The 15,707-nt window shown below is 39.9% G+C and overlaps 1 protein-coding gene and 1 pseudogene across 4 annotated transcripts in view; both read right to left on the bottom strand.

Moving 5' to 3' along the window:
* The window catches only part of LMO7 (LIM domain 7), a 313,031-nt gene that overhangs the window by 232,109 nt on the left and 65,215 nt on the right, over window positions 1-15,707 (bottom strand). The window lies entirely within an intron of this gene.
* On the bottom strand, window positions 730-3,533 carry LOC101006946 (annotated as a pseudogene). The gene has a single exon (XR_162919.4). The product of XR_162919.4 is annotated as a damage-control phosphatase ARMT1-like (transcript).

Raw genomic sequence — 15,707 nt, 5'->3', positions numbered from 1 at the left:
ATGATTTAGATTCTATAAACATAGTTATCAAAAAGAAAAATAGCATTCTTTGCCCCCAAGAGTGAAAGATTCAGATAAAAATGTTTCCCTAATGAGCAGTGTGCTTGGGTATAGTATTATTACAGGAAAGATCAAAATTCCAATCATCCTTGGTAAATTGCATGTCTGCTAACTTCAGCTATTTTGGGATTTTTTAAAGTTAAACCATTTCCGAGTCACAGAAGAAATATGCACGGTTCCCCTGTGCATGGAAACAAAATGCAATCTATTCATTCCATCTCCTTATTTAAATTCTTTTGAAAATTAGGTGAATCTGATGATTCATGAAACAATCTTTGAGACTACTTTCAATATAGCTTATTGCAGTCTCAGGATGATGGTAATAATAGATACCATTTGTGACTGCTGGACTTTATGTACTTCATTTATAATTCTCATATAAAATTTACATGAGAATCTTTTTGCTTAAGGTATTAATTTGCCCAAGACCACTCAGAGTAAGTGCCAAGAATAAAACCAGGTCTCACACCAAAGTTTGAGCTCTACCCACGAAGCAATGACTTTTACATAATTGTTAGAGATCCTAATAATGTCTTCTTTTTGTACAGCCCCTATATTGTATGCCATAATCTCAGTAACATGTTCTCAATCAAGCACTGTGAGAACACTGACATTCTATATTACCAAGACCAGAAGTTTCAAAGTGAAGCAATTTTCTTTTTTTTTTTTAGTACAACTCATTTTATTATTTTAGTGCAACAAAACATTTCCAGATTGATTTCCAATTTCAGTTTCAAAACAAAATGACCTGAAATTTTTAGTATTTAGTATCTGTGACAATGACCAATAAAATGTGTAAGAATATAAAAAATAAATTCATTCATTGTTGGTGGTACTCCAAATTCAATGTGTAAGAACCTTTTCTACCTAAAGCATTTTCCTAAAACTGCAAACTAAAAACCTATTTATTTAAAACACTTATGTGGTAGAATAATCTCATTTGATTATGGATATCATAAATAGAATATAAAAGATATTATATTTCTTAAAATACCATTTATTTTACTGTGTTCAGTTCTGGGTTTCCTAACATCTATTCTACAGATCAATCAAAATACAAAGGTGTTCAAATGAAACAAGCTATTGAAATGAAATAAAATTCAAGGAGAATAAAAGTTAGAATTAACTTATGAGGTAACTTTTATGTGAGGAAACATCACAGTTGTAAGGAATGCCTCTTTACAGAGAGTCATTAAGATGTGCATTTTCACAGAGCTATTATTTCATGAGCCCAAAATCAAGCAAAATAAAATTCCATGCTTCCTGGAATATTAAATACCATGCAGTGTACTATTTAAGAAAAGAATAGGGTTAACTAACTAAAAGCAGAACTTGCTTATTTTTTGCTTCCTAGCCAATTAAAAACACATTAAAAGCACTTGAAATGATGTATTTAACCTGAAAAAAAGTTGCTAAAATTCCAATATAAATGTAATTATCTGTAACTTGCTTAACCCATCTATCCCCAAAACAGTGTAGTGGGGCAAAATGTTAAAAAGAAAAATCATCCAGTGCATGTAGATGGGCACGGAGAAGCCAAGCTTCCCAGAGTGGGTACAGAGCCAGCCGCCAGGCGACTCAATTCACGCGCTCCTTTTCTGGGGATGAAAAGGTGCCCGTCAGATCTTTCTATGCAACTGAGAGCTCCTAAATCAAGTCAAAGGGGACCATCGTACTGAAATATGCCATACTTTCCACTGGTCCACCAGCAGGGCTCAGAGGCCATGAGCTGTTCCCCTTGCCCAACCTGAATTTCAGCTTTTAATGTTCTTACGGAACAGAGGGGTGCGGGATGGAAGCCATTCAGAGCCTGATGAAATGGAACAGAAAACTCCCATTTTCTGTCACCTGTCAACTTCCTGTAATTCAAATCACCCTTGAATAAAATTAAATGTGCCTTCTGTAGTTCAGCATATAAGTCGGGAGCAACCTGAGGCATTGCACAGAACTCATGAGGCAGAGTCCAAAATATATGATCGTGGTAAACCCATTTACCCATTTTAACATACTCTTCCCAGTCAGCCCCACACTTGGACATCCACTTATGATTACCATGTTTTACCTGTTCAATTAACCAATTAAAATCATGTATAGTAGTATCAGAAACAAATCATGGAATTGTTTTTCCATAAAAATGAACCTCAGTAGCCAGTTCAGAGGACAACAAGAAGTTGGCTAATACTAAATCTGTAACAAGCTCAAACCCAGAATTATCGAGAACAATATACACTCTAGTAACAGAAGCTTTTTCTCTTGTTTTCTTGTAATTGCTAAGCAATGACCAAAGATGTTCCATATCATTCAATAAAATGAAAGGTTTTAGGTCTTCCAATGAATTTAGTACATCGGTCTTCTGAGAACTATTTTCTCCACCTGAGAGAGACAGATCACACTTATTTCCCCACAGTGAAATCTGCAGAAGTTTAAAAAACTCATCTTTCAGCTGATTTTCATCTAGGTCTTCAATAGTTTTTATCAATTGTTACAGGTAAGTACATAAAGCAATGACAGATTCCTGTGACTCATAGAAATTTTGCTCTTTTGATTCTTTAAATACATCAAAGTAATCGATTGGTGGACTCTGGATAATTGAAAGTGAAGCAATTTTCATAATGCAGCCATTTAGTGGGTAAGGTTATCAATTGGATATTTGGAAAATTATGTTTCTCTTTTAAAAAGTTATATCAGATGGGCTGGATCTCCAAACTCAATGTGAGAGGTGTGTATTTCTCCTGCCCAAGATTCACTTCCTCAACTGGGTTCTAGAAAATCACTATAAGTGTAACCCTGGGGCCAACAGCCTTAAGATTATCTGGGTGCTTGTTAGAAATGCACAACCTCTACCAGCTGAATCAGAATTTGCATTTCAACAAGATCTGGAATCTCATATCCTCATTAATGTTTGAAATGCCCTGCTACCCTACCCCAGCCTAGGTTCCTAATTATTCCATTTCTTTCCTGTTTTCTTAATTTCTCTCTATTGGTTTTTATATTTTTTCCTCACATGAAAACATTATTTTAAAAAGTCCTCTGCTGAAATCTGCACCCTCATTCCCCTCATTTCTCTTCTTTTCTCAACCAAGTGCCATGAAGGAGGTTTCTATAATTCCTGAATCCGTATCTTCTGTTCACTTCTCAACACACTGCAGTATAGTTTAGTCACCTACCAAATATCTGACCGTTACTATGTGCCAAGGACTGTATTAGACTCTGAGGAAAAAATGGTATACAAAAGACTTGGTCCTTGTCCTCGAATTACTATCCTCAAAATCATTTTGACATAGATCACCACTGATTTCTTGAATTGTCAATTCTGGGAAGCACTCTTTATTCATTATCAGTAAGAGAACACAACTGTCCTCCTTAAGCCAGATATTGAAGAGAGTTTGCAAAAATATAACAGTGCCACTTTTCTCACTAAATTTTTAAGAAAATATTTTTGGGGCCAGGTGCGGTGGTTCACGCCTGTAATCCCAGAACTTTGGGAGGACGAAGCGGGCAGATCACGAGGTCAGGAGATCGAGACCATCCTGGCTAACACGGTGAAACCCCGTCTCTGCTGAAAATACAAAAAAATTAGCCGGGCGTGGTGGCGGGCGCCTGTAGTCCCAGCTACTCGGGAGGCTGAGGCAGGAGAATGGCGTGAACCCGGGAGGCGGAGCTTGCAGTGAGCCGAGATCGCACCACTGCATTCCAGCCTGGGCGATAGAGCACGACTCGGTCTCAAAAATATATATATATATATATATTTTTTTTTTTAATAAAAATGTTTTTTATGTTAACATGTGATAGGCTTGTTTTTAGTTTTAAATGAACAAATATTCCTAAAAGTTATTTTAATTTCTAATAGATAGAGATCCACAACTCTCTAGGCTGCTCAATAATTTTTAGAGTATAAGGGGCTCCTGATGTTAAAAAAGTTTGAGAACAACTTATTTCATATTAAAACCAGGTTGGTAGCTCAACGATATAGTTTGGATATTTGTCCCTGCCCAAATCTCATGTTGAAATGTAATTCCCAGTGTTGGAGGTGGGGCCTGGCGGGAAATGTTTGGATCATAGGGACAGATCCCTCCTGAATGGCGTAGCACCATCCTCTTGGTGCTGTCCTTGCACCAAGTGTGAGCTGTTGCAAGATCTGGTTGTTTAAAATTGTGTAGTACCACCCCTTCACCCTCTCTGTTGCTCCTGCTTTCACCATGTGATGCGCCTGCTCCCTCTTCACCTTCTGCCATGATTCTAAGCTTCCTGAGGCCTTCCTAGAAGTCTCTAAGCATTGCTATAGAGCCTGCAGAAGCTGTAGAACCTGCAGAACCATTAGCCAATTAAAACTCTTTCCTTACAAATCACCCAGTCTCAGGTGTTTCTTTATAGCAATGCAAGAATGGCCTAATACATTCAATAAATCCCCAGTATCTACATAGGCATCAACTCTAGAATATATAATACATATGAATAAGTTGCCCTAAACATTTTATCTCCTATGTTTGATTAATTTAGCTAAAGAAGTCACTTTCAAGAGATCAGAAGTAAGACGGCCAAATAAAAGCCTCTACCAACCATCCTCCCCACAGGAACACCAAATTTAAGAGCTATCTACACAAAAAAGCACCTTCATAAAAACCAAAAATCAGGTGAGCAATTACAGTACACTGTTTTAACTCAAAATCACTGAAAGAGGCACTGAAGAGGGTAGGAAAAACAGTCTTGAATTGCTGACACCATCCTTCCCCTATTCCCCAGCAGCAGTGAATCTGTATGGCTTGAGGGAGGGAGACTACAGTGATTATGCTGCCCTGTCACAGTGGAAAGCAACACTTGGCAGAACTCAGCCAATGCCCACAGAGGGAGCATTTAGACCAGCCCTAGCCAAAGTGAATTCATCCATCTCAGTGGTTGGAACTTGAGTTCTGGCAAGCTTTGCCAGTGCAAGCTCAACTGCTCTGGAACCCTAAATAAACTTGAAAGGTGATCTAGGCATCAAAGTCTGGACTTCGGGGGCACATGACCTAATGGGGGACATCAACCAGAGCAGCCAAAGGAGGGTTTGCAGCACCCCTCCTCCAAGCCCAGGGAGCATAGCTCACAGTTCTGAAAAAGACTACTTCCTTCCACTTGATGAAAGGGAAGAGTAGAGGACTTCATCTTACAATTTGGAAACTAGCTCAGCCACAGTAGGATAGTGCACCAGGCAGAGTCATGAGGCCCCCGTGTGAGAAGCTAGTTCCCAGATGACATTTCTAGACACATGCTGGGCCATAAAGGACATTGTTGTCTTGAAGGGAAGACTAAAAAGCGCATGGGCCCTGAATAATCAGCAGCAGTAGACAGGTAGTACATGCCATGGACTTTGAGTGAGACTCTGGGATGTGCTGGCTTCAGGTGTGACCCAGCACACTCCCAGCTATGGTGGTGATGAGGAGAGACTCCAGATTCAGAAAAACAGAGAGAAGAGTAAAAGGGGTAGTTTAGGTACCAGCTCACCCACAGTGGGGCGGAGCACCAAGAGGGCTCTTGTGGTCCCTGATTCTAGGGCATAGCTTTTGGACAGCATTTCTAGACCTGACCTGGGCCATAGAGGAGCTCACTTCCCTGAAGGATATGTCCCAGGCCTGGCAGCAACCAACCACAAGCTGATTGAAGAGACCCTGGGGCTTCAGCGAACATCAGTGATAGCCAGGCCGTACTCACTATCGGCTGGGGTGGTGGAGGCCACAGAGACTCCTCTGCCTATAAAAAGGGGAGGAAAGTGTGGGAAGAACTTTGTCTTGTGGTTTTTTTGCCAGCTTAGCCACAGAAGAATAAAGCACCAGGTGGATTTTAAGATTTCCAACTCCATGCCCTGGTTCCCAGATGGCATCTCTGGACCCACCCAGTGCCCAGGGGGACTCACTACCATGAAAGGAAGGATACAACCTGGCTGGCTTTGCCACCTGTTGATTGTAGAGCCCTAGGGCCTTAAGCAAACATAGGTGGTAGCCAGGTAGCGGTTACACCAGGCCTTGGGCAAGACCCAGTTCTGTACTGGTTTCAGGTCTGACCCAGTACAGTCCCAGTGGTGGTAGCCACAGGTGTTCTTGTGTTATCCCTCTCCCAGCTCCAGGCAGCTCAAAACAGAGAGGCAGGGGAAGGCCATTTGTTTGGGAAACAGTAAGGAAAGAGAACAAGAGTCTCTGCCCAGTAATCCAGAGAATTCTTCCAGATCTTATCCAAAACCACCAAAGTGGTACCTCTATGAGTCTGCAAGAACCACAGTGTTACTAGGCTAATGCAGATATGGTTGCAGTGACTAAACACTTAGATCACAACACCCAAGTCCCTTAAAATACCTGGAAAGCCTTTCCAAGAAAGGGGGTGGGGGGAAACAAGCATAGACTCTGAAGACTACAATGAATACCTAACTCTTCAATGCTCAGACACTAATGAACATCCACAAGCATCAAGAGAATCCAGGAAAACATGACTTCAGTAAACTAAATGAGGCACCAGGGACCACGCCTGTAAGGACAGAGATATGTGACCTTTCATACAGAGAATTCAAAATAGCCGTTTTAGGGAAACTCAAAGAAATTCAAGATAACACACAGAAGGAATTCAGAATCCTATCAGATAAATTTAACAAGGAAATTGAAATAATTAAAAAGCATCAAGCAGAAATTCTGGAGTGGGGCCGGGTGCAGTGGCTCACACCTGTAATCCCAGCACTTTGGGAGGCTGAGGCAGGCAGATCACTTGAGGTCAGGAGTTTGAGACCAGCCCGGCCAGCATGGTGAAACCCTGTGTCTACTAAAAATACAAAAATTAGCCAGGCGTGGTGGTGCATGCCTACAGTCCCAGCTACTCAGGAGGCTGAGGCAGGAGAATCACTTGAACCCAGGAGGCGGAGGTTGCAGTGAGCCGAGATCACCCCACTGCACTCCAGCTTGGGTGACAAAGTGAGATTCCATCTTAAAAAAAAAAAAAAAAAAAGGGTGCAGTGACTCATGCCTGTAATCCCAGTACTTTGGGAGGCTGAGGTGGGCAAATCACCAGGTCAGGAGTGCAAGACCAGCCTGGCCAACATGGTGAAACCCCATCTCTACTAAAAATACAGAAATTGGCTGGGCATGGTGGCAGGTGCCTTTAATCCCAGCTACTCGGGAGGCTGAGGCAGGAGAATCACTTGAAACTGAAAGGCAGAGGTTGCAGTGAGCCGAGATCATGCCACTGTACTCCAGCCTGGGTGAAAAAGCAAAACTCCATCTCAAAAAAAAAAAGAAATTCTGTGGTGGGAAAATGCAACTAACATACTGAAGAATGCATTCTCTTAATAGCAGAATTGATCAAGCAGAAAAATGTATAGAATTTTTATTAGTTTTCTCTTTGCTTATTTGCTAGTTTGTTTATGCAATGAATGTTAAGTTGTTATCTGTTTAAAATAATGGGTTATAAGATAGTATTTGCAAGCATCATGGTAATCTCAAACCAAAAAACATACAATGGATACACAAAAACATAAAAAGTGAGAAACTAAAACATACCACCAGAGAAAATAGTTTCACTAAAAAGAAGACAGTAAGGAAGGAAAGAAGGAAGACCACAAAACAATCAGAAAACAAATAATAAAATGGGAGGCTCAAGTCCTTACTTATCAATAACAATATTGAGTGTAAATGGACTACACTCTCCAATTGAAAGACATAGAGTTGGTGAATGGATAAAAAACAAGACCCAACAATCTGTTGCCTACAAGAAACACACTACACGTATAAAGATACACATAGACTAAATATAAAGGGATGGGAAAAGATAGTCCAGGCAAATGGAAACCAAGAAAGATCAGGAGTACCTATACTTAGATCAGACAAAATAGCTTTCAAGACAAAAACTATAAAAAGAGACAAGGAAGGTCATTATTTAACAGTAAAGGCGTCAATTTAGCAAGAGGATATAACAATTGCAAATATTTATGCATGCAACACTGGAGCACCCTGATTTACAAAGCAAATATTTAGACCCTAACACAATAATAGCTGGAGACCACGATACCTATCGTTTAGCACTGAACAGATCATTTAGACAGAAAATCAATAAAGAAACATCAGACTTAATCTGCACTATGGACCAAATGAACTTAATAGACATTTACAGAACATTTCATCCAACAGCTATAGTGTACACATTCTTCTCCTTAGCACACAGATCATTCTCAAGGATAGACCGTATGACTTAAAACATTTTAAAAAAACGAAATAATATCAAGTATCTTCTCTGACCACCATAAAATGAAACTAGAAATTAATAACAAGAGGAATTTTTGAAATTATACAAATACATGGAAATCAAACAGTGTGTTCTTGAATGACTAGTGGGTGAATGAAGAAATTAAGAAGGAAATTCAAAAACTGAATGGAGTTTTTGAATGGAGACACAACATACCAAAACCTATGGGATACAACAAAAGCAGTACTAAGAGGAAAGCTTATAGCTCTAAGTGCCTACATCAGAAAAGCAGAAGAGCTTCAAATAAACAATCTAACAACTATTCTTAAAGACTAGAAAGGCAAGGGCAAACCGAACCCAAAATTAGAAGAAATAATAAAGATTGGAGCAGAAATAAATGGATCTGAACAAACAAAAAAAGATCAATGATACACAAAATTGGTTTTTTGAAAAGATAAAATTGACCAGCCTTTAGCCAAACTTGCTTAAAAAAAAAGAGAAGACTCAAATAAAGCCAGATATGAAAAAAGAGATATTACAACCAATACCCTAGAAATTCAAAGGACCATTAGATGTTACTATCAGCAACTATATGCCAATAAATTGGAAAACATAGAAGAAATTGATAAATTCCTAGACACATACAACCTACTAAGATTGAACCATGAAGTAATCCAAAACCCAGACAGACTAATAACAAGTAATGAGATTAAAGCTGCAATGAAATGTCTCCCACCAAAGAAATGCCTAGTACCTGGTGGCTTCATTGCTGAATTTTCCCAAACATTTAGAGAAAAACTAGTATCGATCCTATTCAAACTATTCCAAAAATAAGAGGAGGTGGGAATACTTCCAAACTCATTCTACCAGGCCAGTAGTACCCTGATACCAAAACAAGAAAGAAAGAATGAAAGAGAGAAAGAGAGAGAGACAGAGAGAGAAAGAGAGAAAGAAAGGCAGGCTGCAGGCCAATATCCCTAATGAACATTCATGTAAAAATCTTGAACAAAATACTAGCAAATCACATTTGACAACACATTAAAAAGTTCTTTCATCGTCACCAGGTGGGATTTATCCCAAAGACGCAAGGATGGTTCCACATATAGAAATCAATCAATGTGATACATCATATCAAAAGAATGAAGAAGAAAACATGATTATTTCAATTGATGCTATAAAAGCATTTGATAAAATTCAACATCTTTTCATGTTAAAAAAATGTTTTTAACTGGGTATAGAAGGAATGCACCTCAACATAATAAAAACCATATACAACAGATCAACAGCTAGTATCATACTGGATGGAGAAAAACTGAAAGCCTTTCCTCTAAGAACTGGAACATGACAAGGATGTCCACTTTCACCACTGTTATTCAGTACAGTACTGAAAGTCCTAGCTACAGCAATCAGGCAAGATATAAATGGCATCCAAATTGGAAAGGAAGAAGTGAAATTTTCCTTATTTGCAGATGATACAATCTTATATTTGGAAAAATCTAAAGACTACACAAAAATACTATTAGAACTGATAAATTCAGCAAAGTCACAGGATATAAAATCAACACACAAAAATGAGTAGCATTTCTATATGCCAACAGTGAACAATATAAAAAAGAAATAAAAAAGTAATCCTATTTACAATAGCTCCTAATAAAATTAAATATCTATGAATTAACTTAGGCAAATAAAGCTCTCTACAATGAAAACTATAAAACACTGATGAAAGGAATTGAAGAGGACACCAAACTATGGAAAAATATTCCATGTTCATGGATTGGATGAATCAATATTGTTAAAATGTTCATACTACCCAAAGCAATCTGTAGATTCAATGCAATCTCTATCAAGAGAGCAATTACATTCTTCACAGAAATAGAAAATTTAAAAATCCTACAATGTATATGGAACCACAAAGGACCCAGAATAGCTATCCTGAGCAAAAAGAACAAAACTGGAGGAATCACATTACCTGACTTCGAATTATACTACAGAGCTATAAAATCAAAATAGCAGAGTACTGTCATAAAAACAGATATATAGGGGGGGGCGGAGCAAGATGGCCGAATAGGAACAGCTCCAGTCTCCAACTCCCAGCGCGAGCGACACAGAAGACCGGTGATTTCTGCATTTTCAACTGAGGTACTGGGTTCATCTCACTGGGGAGTGCCGGACGATCGGTGCTGGTCAGCTGCTGCAGCCCGACCAGCGAGAGCTGAAGCAGGGCGAGGCATCGCCTCACCCGGGAAGCGCAAGGGGGAAGGGAATCCCTTTTCCTAGCCAGGGGAACTGAGACACACAACACCTGGAAAATCGGGTAACTCCCACCCCAATATTGCGCTTTAAGCAAACAGGCACACCAGGAGATCATATCCCACACCTGGCCGGGAGGGTCCCACGCCCACGGAGCCTCCCTCATTGCTAGCACAGCAGTCTGTGATCTACCGGCAAGGCAGCAGCGAGGCTGGGGGAGGGGCGCCCGCCATTGCTGAGGCTTAAGTAGGTTAACAAAGCTGCTGGGAAGCTCCAACTGGGTGGAGCTCACAGCAGCTCAAGGAAACCTGCCTGTCTCTGTAGACTCCACCTCTGGGGACAGGGCACAGCTACACAACAACAACAACAACAACAAAAAAAAAGCAGCAAAAACCTCTGCAGACGCAAACGACTCTGTCTGACAGCTTTGAAGAGAGCAGTGGATCTCCCAACACGGAGGTTGAGATCTGAGAAGGGACAGACTGCCTGCTCAAGTGGGTCCCTGACCCCTGAGTAGCCTAACTGGGAGACATCCCCCACTAGGGGCAGTCTGACACCCCACACCTCACAGGGTGGAGTACACCACTGAGAGGAAGCTTCCAAAGCAAGAATCAGACAGGTACACTCGCTGTTCAGAAATATTCTATCTTCTGCAGCCTCTGCTTCTGATACCCAGGCAAACAGGGTCTGGAGTGGACCTCAAGCAATCTCCAACAGACCTACAGCTGAGGGTCCTGACTGTTAGAAGGAAAACTATCAAACAGGAAGGACACCTACACCAAAACCCCATCAGTACATCACCATCATCAAAGACCAGAGGCAGATAAAACCACAAAGATGGGGAAAAAGCAGGGCAGAAAAGCTGGAAATTCAAAAAACAAGAGCGCATCTCCCCCGGCAAAGGAGCGCAGCTCATCGCCAGCAACGGATCAAAGCTGGACGGAGAATGACTTTGACGAGATGAGAGAAGAAGGCTTCAGTCCATCAAATTTCTCAGAGCTAAAGGAGGAATTACGTACCCAGCGCAAAGAAACTAAAAATCTTGAAAAAAAAGTGGAAGAATTGACGGCTAGAGTAATTAATGCAGAGAAGGTCATAAACGAAATGAAAGAGATGAAAACCATGACACGAGAAATACGTGACAAATGCACAAGCTTCAGTAACCGACTCGATCAACTGGAAGAAAGAGTATCAGCGATTGAGGATCAAATGAATGAAATGAAGCGAGAAGAGAAACCAAAAGAAAAAAGAAGAAAAAGAAATGAACAAAGCCTGCAAGAAGTATGGGATTATGTAAAAAGACCAAATCTACGTCTGATTGGGGTGCCTGAAAGTGAGGGGGAAAATGGAACCAAGTTGGAAAACACTCTTCAGGATATCATCCAGGAGAACTTCCCCAACCTAGTAGGGCAGGCCAACATTCAAATTCACGAAATACAGAGAACGCCACAAAGATACTCCTCGAGAAGAGCAACTCCAAGACACATAATTGCCAGATTCACCAAAGTTGAAATGAAGGAAAAAATCTTAAGGGCAGCCAGAGAGAAAGGTCGGGTTACCCACAAAGGGAAGCCCATCAGACTCACAGCAGATCTCTCGACAGAAACTCTACAAGCCAGAAGAGAGTGGGGGCCAATATTCAACATTCTTAAAGAAAAGAATTTTCAACCCAGAATTTCATATCCAGCCAAACTAAGTTTCATAAGTGAAGGAGAAATAAATCCTTTACAGATAAGCAAATGCTTAGAGATTTTGTCACCACCAGGCCTGTGCTTACAAGAGACCCTGAAGGAAGCACTCAACATGGAAAGGAACAACCGGTACCAGACATTGCAAAAACATGCCAAAATGTAAAGACCATCGAGGCTAGGAAGAAACTGCATCAACTAACGAGCAAAATAACCAGTTAATATCATAATGGCAGGATCAAGTTCACACATAACAATCTTAACCTTAAATGTAAATGGACTAAATGCTCCAATTAAAAGACACAGACTGGCAAACTGGATAAAGAGTCAAGACCCATCAGTCTGCTGTATTCAGGAGACCCATCTCACACGCAGAGACATACATAGGCTCAAAATAAAGGGATGGAGGAAGATTTACCAAGCAAATGGAGAACAAAAAAAAGCAGGGGTTGCAATCCTAGTCTCTGATAAAACAGACTTTAAACCATCAAAGATCAAAAGAGACAAAGAAGGCCATTACATAATGGTCAAGGGATCAATTCAACAGGAAGAGCTAACTATCCTAAATATATATGCACCCAATACAGGAGCACCCAGATTCATAAAGCAAGTCCTTAGAGACTTACAAAGAGACTTAGACTCCCATACAATAATAATGGGAGACTTCAACACTCCACTGTCAACATTAGACAGATCAACAAGACAGAAAGTTAACAAGGATATCCAGGAATTGAACTCATCTCTGCAGCAAGCAGACCTAATAGACATCTATAGAACTCTCCACCCCAAATCAACAGAATATACATTCTTCTCAGCACCACATCGTACTTACTCCAAAATTGACCATATAATTGGAAGTAAAGCACTCCTCAGCAAATGTACAAGAACAGAAATTATAACAAACTGTCTCTCAGACCACAGTGCAATCAAACTAGAACTCAGGACTAAGAAACTCAATCAAAACCGCTCAAGTACATGGAAACTGAACAACCTGCTCCTGAATGACTACTGGGTACATAACGAAATGAAGGCAGAAATAAAGATGTTCTTTGAAACCAATGAGAACAAAGATACAACATACCAGAATCTCTGGGACACATTTAAAGCAGTGTGTAGAGGGAAATTTATAGCACTAAATGCCCACAAGAGAAAGCAGGAAAGATCAAAAATTGACACTCTAACATCGCAATTAAAAGAACTAGAGAAGTAAGAGCAAACACATTCCAAAGCTAGCAGAAGGCAAGAAATAACTAAGATCAGAGCAGAACTGAAGGAGATAGAGACACAAAAAACCCTCCAAAAAATCAATGAATCCAGGAGTTGGTTTTTTGAAAAGATCAACAAAATTGACAGACCACTAGCAAGACTAATAAAGAAGAAAAGGGAGAAGAATCAAATCGACGCAATTAAAAATGATAAAGGGGATATCACCACCGACCCCACAGAAATACAAACTACCATCAGAGAATACTATAAACACCTCTACGCAAATAAACTGGAAAACCTAGAAGAAATGGATAATTTCCTGGACACTTACACTCTTCCAAGACTAAACCAGGAAGAAGTTGAATCCCTGAATAGACCAATAGCAGGCTCTGAAATTGAGGCAACAATTAATAGCCTACCAACCAAAAAAAGTCCAGGACCAGATGGATTCACAGCTGAATTCTACCAGAGGTATAAGGAGGAGTTGGTACCATTCCTTCTGAAACTATTCCAATCAATAGAAAAAGAGGGAATCCTCCCTAACTCATTTTATGAGGCCAACATCATCCTGATACCAAAGCCTGGCAGAGACACAACAAAAAAAGAGAATTTTAGACCAATATCCCTGATGAACATCGATGCAAAAATCCTCAATAAAATACTGGCAAACCGGATTCAACAACACATCAAAAAGCTTATCCACCATGATCAAGTGGGCTTCATCCCTGGGATGCAAGGCTGGTACAACATTCGCAAATCAGTAAACATAATCCAGCATATAAACAGAACCAAAGACAAGAACCACATGATTATCTCAATAGATGCAGAAAAGGCTTTTGACAAAATTCAACAGCCCTTCATGCTAAAAACGCTCAATAAATTCGGTATTGATGGAACGTACCTCAAAATAATAAGAGCTATTTATGACAAACCCACAGCCAATATCATACTGAATGGGCAAAAACTGGAAAAATTCCCTTTGAAAACTGGCACAAGACAGGGATGCCCTCTCTCACCACTCCTATTCAACATAGTGTTGGAAGTTCTGGCTAGGGCAATTAGGCAAGAGAAAGAAATCAGGGGTATTCAGTTAGGAAAAGAAGAAGTCAAATTGTCCCTGTTTGCAGATGACATGATTGTATATTTAGAAAACCCCATTGTCTCAGCCCAAAATCTCCTTAAGCTGATAAGCAACTTCAGCAAAGTCTCAGGATACAAAATTAATGTGCAAAAATCACAAGCATTCTTATACACCAATAACAGACAAACAGAGAGCCAAATCATGAATGAACTTCCATTCACAATTGCTTCAAAGAGAATAAAAGACCTAGGAATCCAACTTACAAGGGATGTAAAGGACCTCTTCAAGGAGAACTACAAACCACTGCTCAGTGAAATAAAAGAGGACACAAACAAATGGAAGAACATACCATGCTCATGGATAGGAAGAATCAATATCGTGAAAATGGCCATACTGCCCAAGGTAATTTATAGATTCAATGCCATCCCCATCAAGCTACCAATGACTTTCTTCACAGAATTGGAAAAAACTGCTTTAAAGTTCATATGGAACCAAAAAAGAGCCCGCATCTCCAAGACAATCCTAAGTCAAAAGAACAAAGCTGGAGGCATCACGCTACCTGACTTCAAACTATACTACAAGGCTACAGTAACCAAAACAGCATGGTACTGGTACCAAAACAGAGATATAGACCAATGGAACAGAACAGAGTCCTCAGAAATAATACCACACATCTACAGCCACCTGATCTTTGACAAACCTGAGAGAAACAAGAAATGGGGAAAGGATTCCCTATTTAATAAATGGTGCTGGGAAAATTGGCTAGCCATAAGTAGAAAGCTGAAACTGGATCCTTTCCTTACTCCTTATACGAAAATTAATTCAAGATGGATTAGAGACTTAAATGTTAGACCTAATACCATAAAAATCCTAGAGGAAAACCTAGGTAGTACCATTCAGGACATAGGCATGGGCAAAGACTTCATGTCTAAAACACCAAAAGCAACGGCAGCAAAAGCTAAAATTGACAAATGGGATCTAATTAAACTAAAGAGCTTCTGCACAGCAAAAGAAACTACCATCAGAGTGAACAGGCAACCTACAGAATGGGAGAAAATTTTTGCAATCTACTCATCTGACAAAGGGCTAATATCCAGAACCTACAAAGAACTCAAACACATTTACAAGAAAAAAACAAACAACCCCATCAAAAAGTGGGCAAAGGATATGAACAGACATTTCTCAAAAGAAGACATTCATACAGCCAACAAACACATGAA

This window comes from Papio anubis, chromosome 15, assembly GCF_008728515.1.
Source record: "Papio anubis isolate 15944 chromosome 15, Panubis1.0, whole genome shotgun sequence".
NCBI lineage: Eukaryota > Metazoa > Chordata > Mammalia > Primates > Cercopithecidae > Papio > Papio anubis.
The sequence above is the reverse complement of the archived record's forward strand: the minus strand, read 5'-3'. Positions and strand labels throughout refer to the sequence as shown.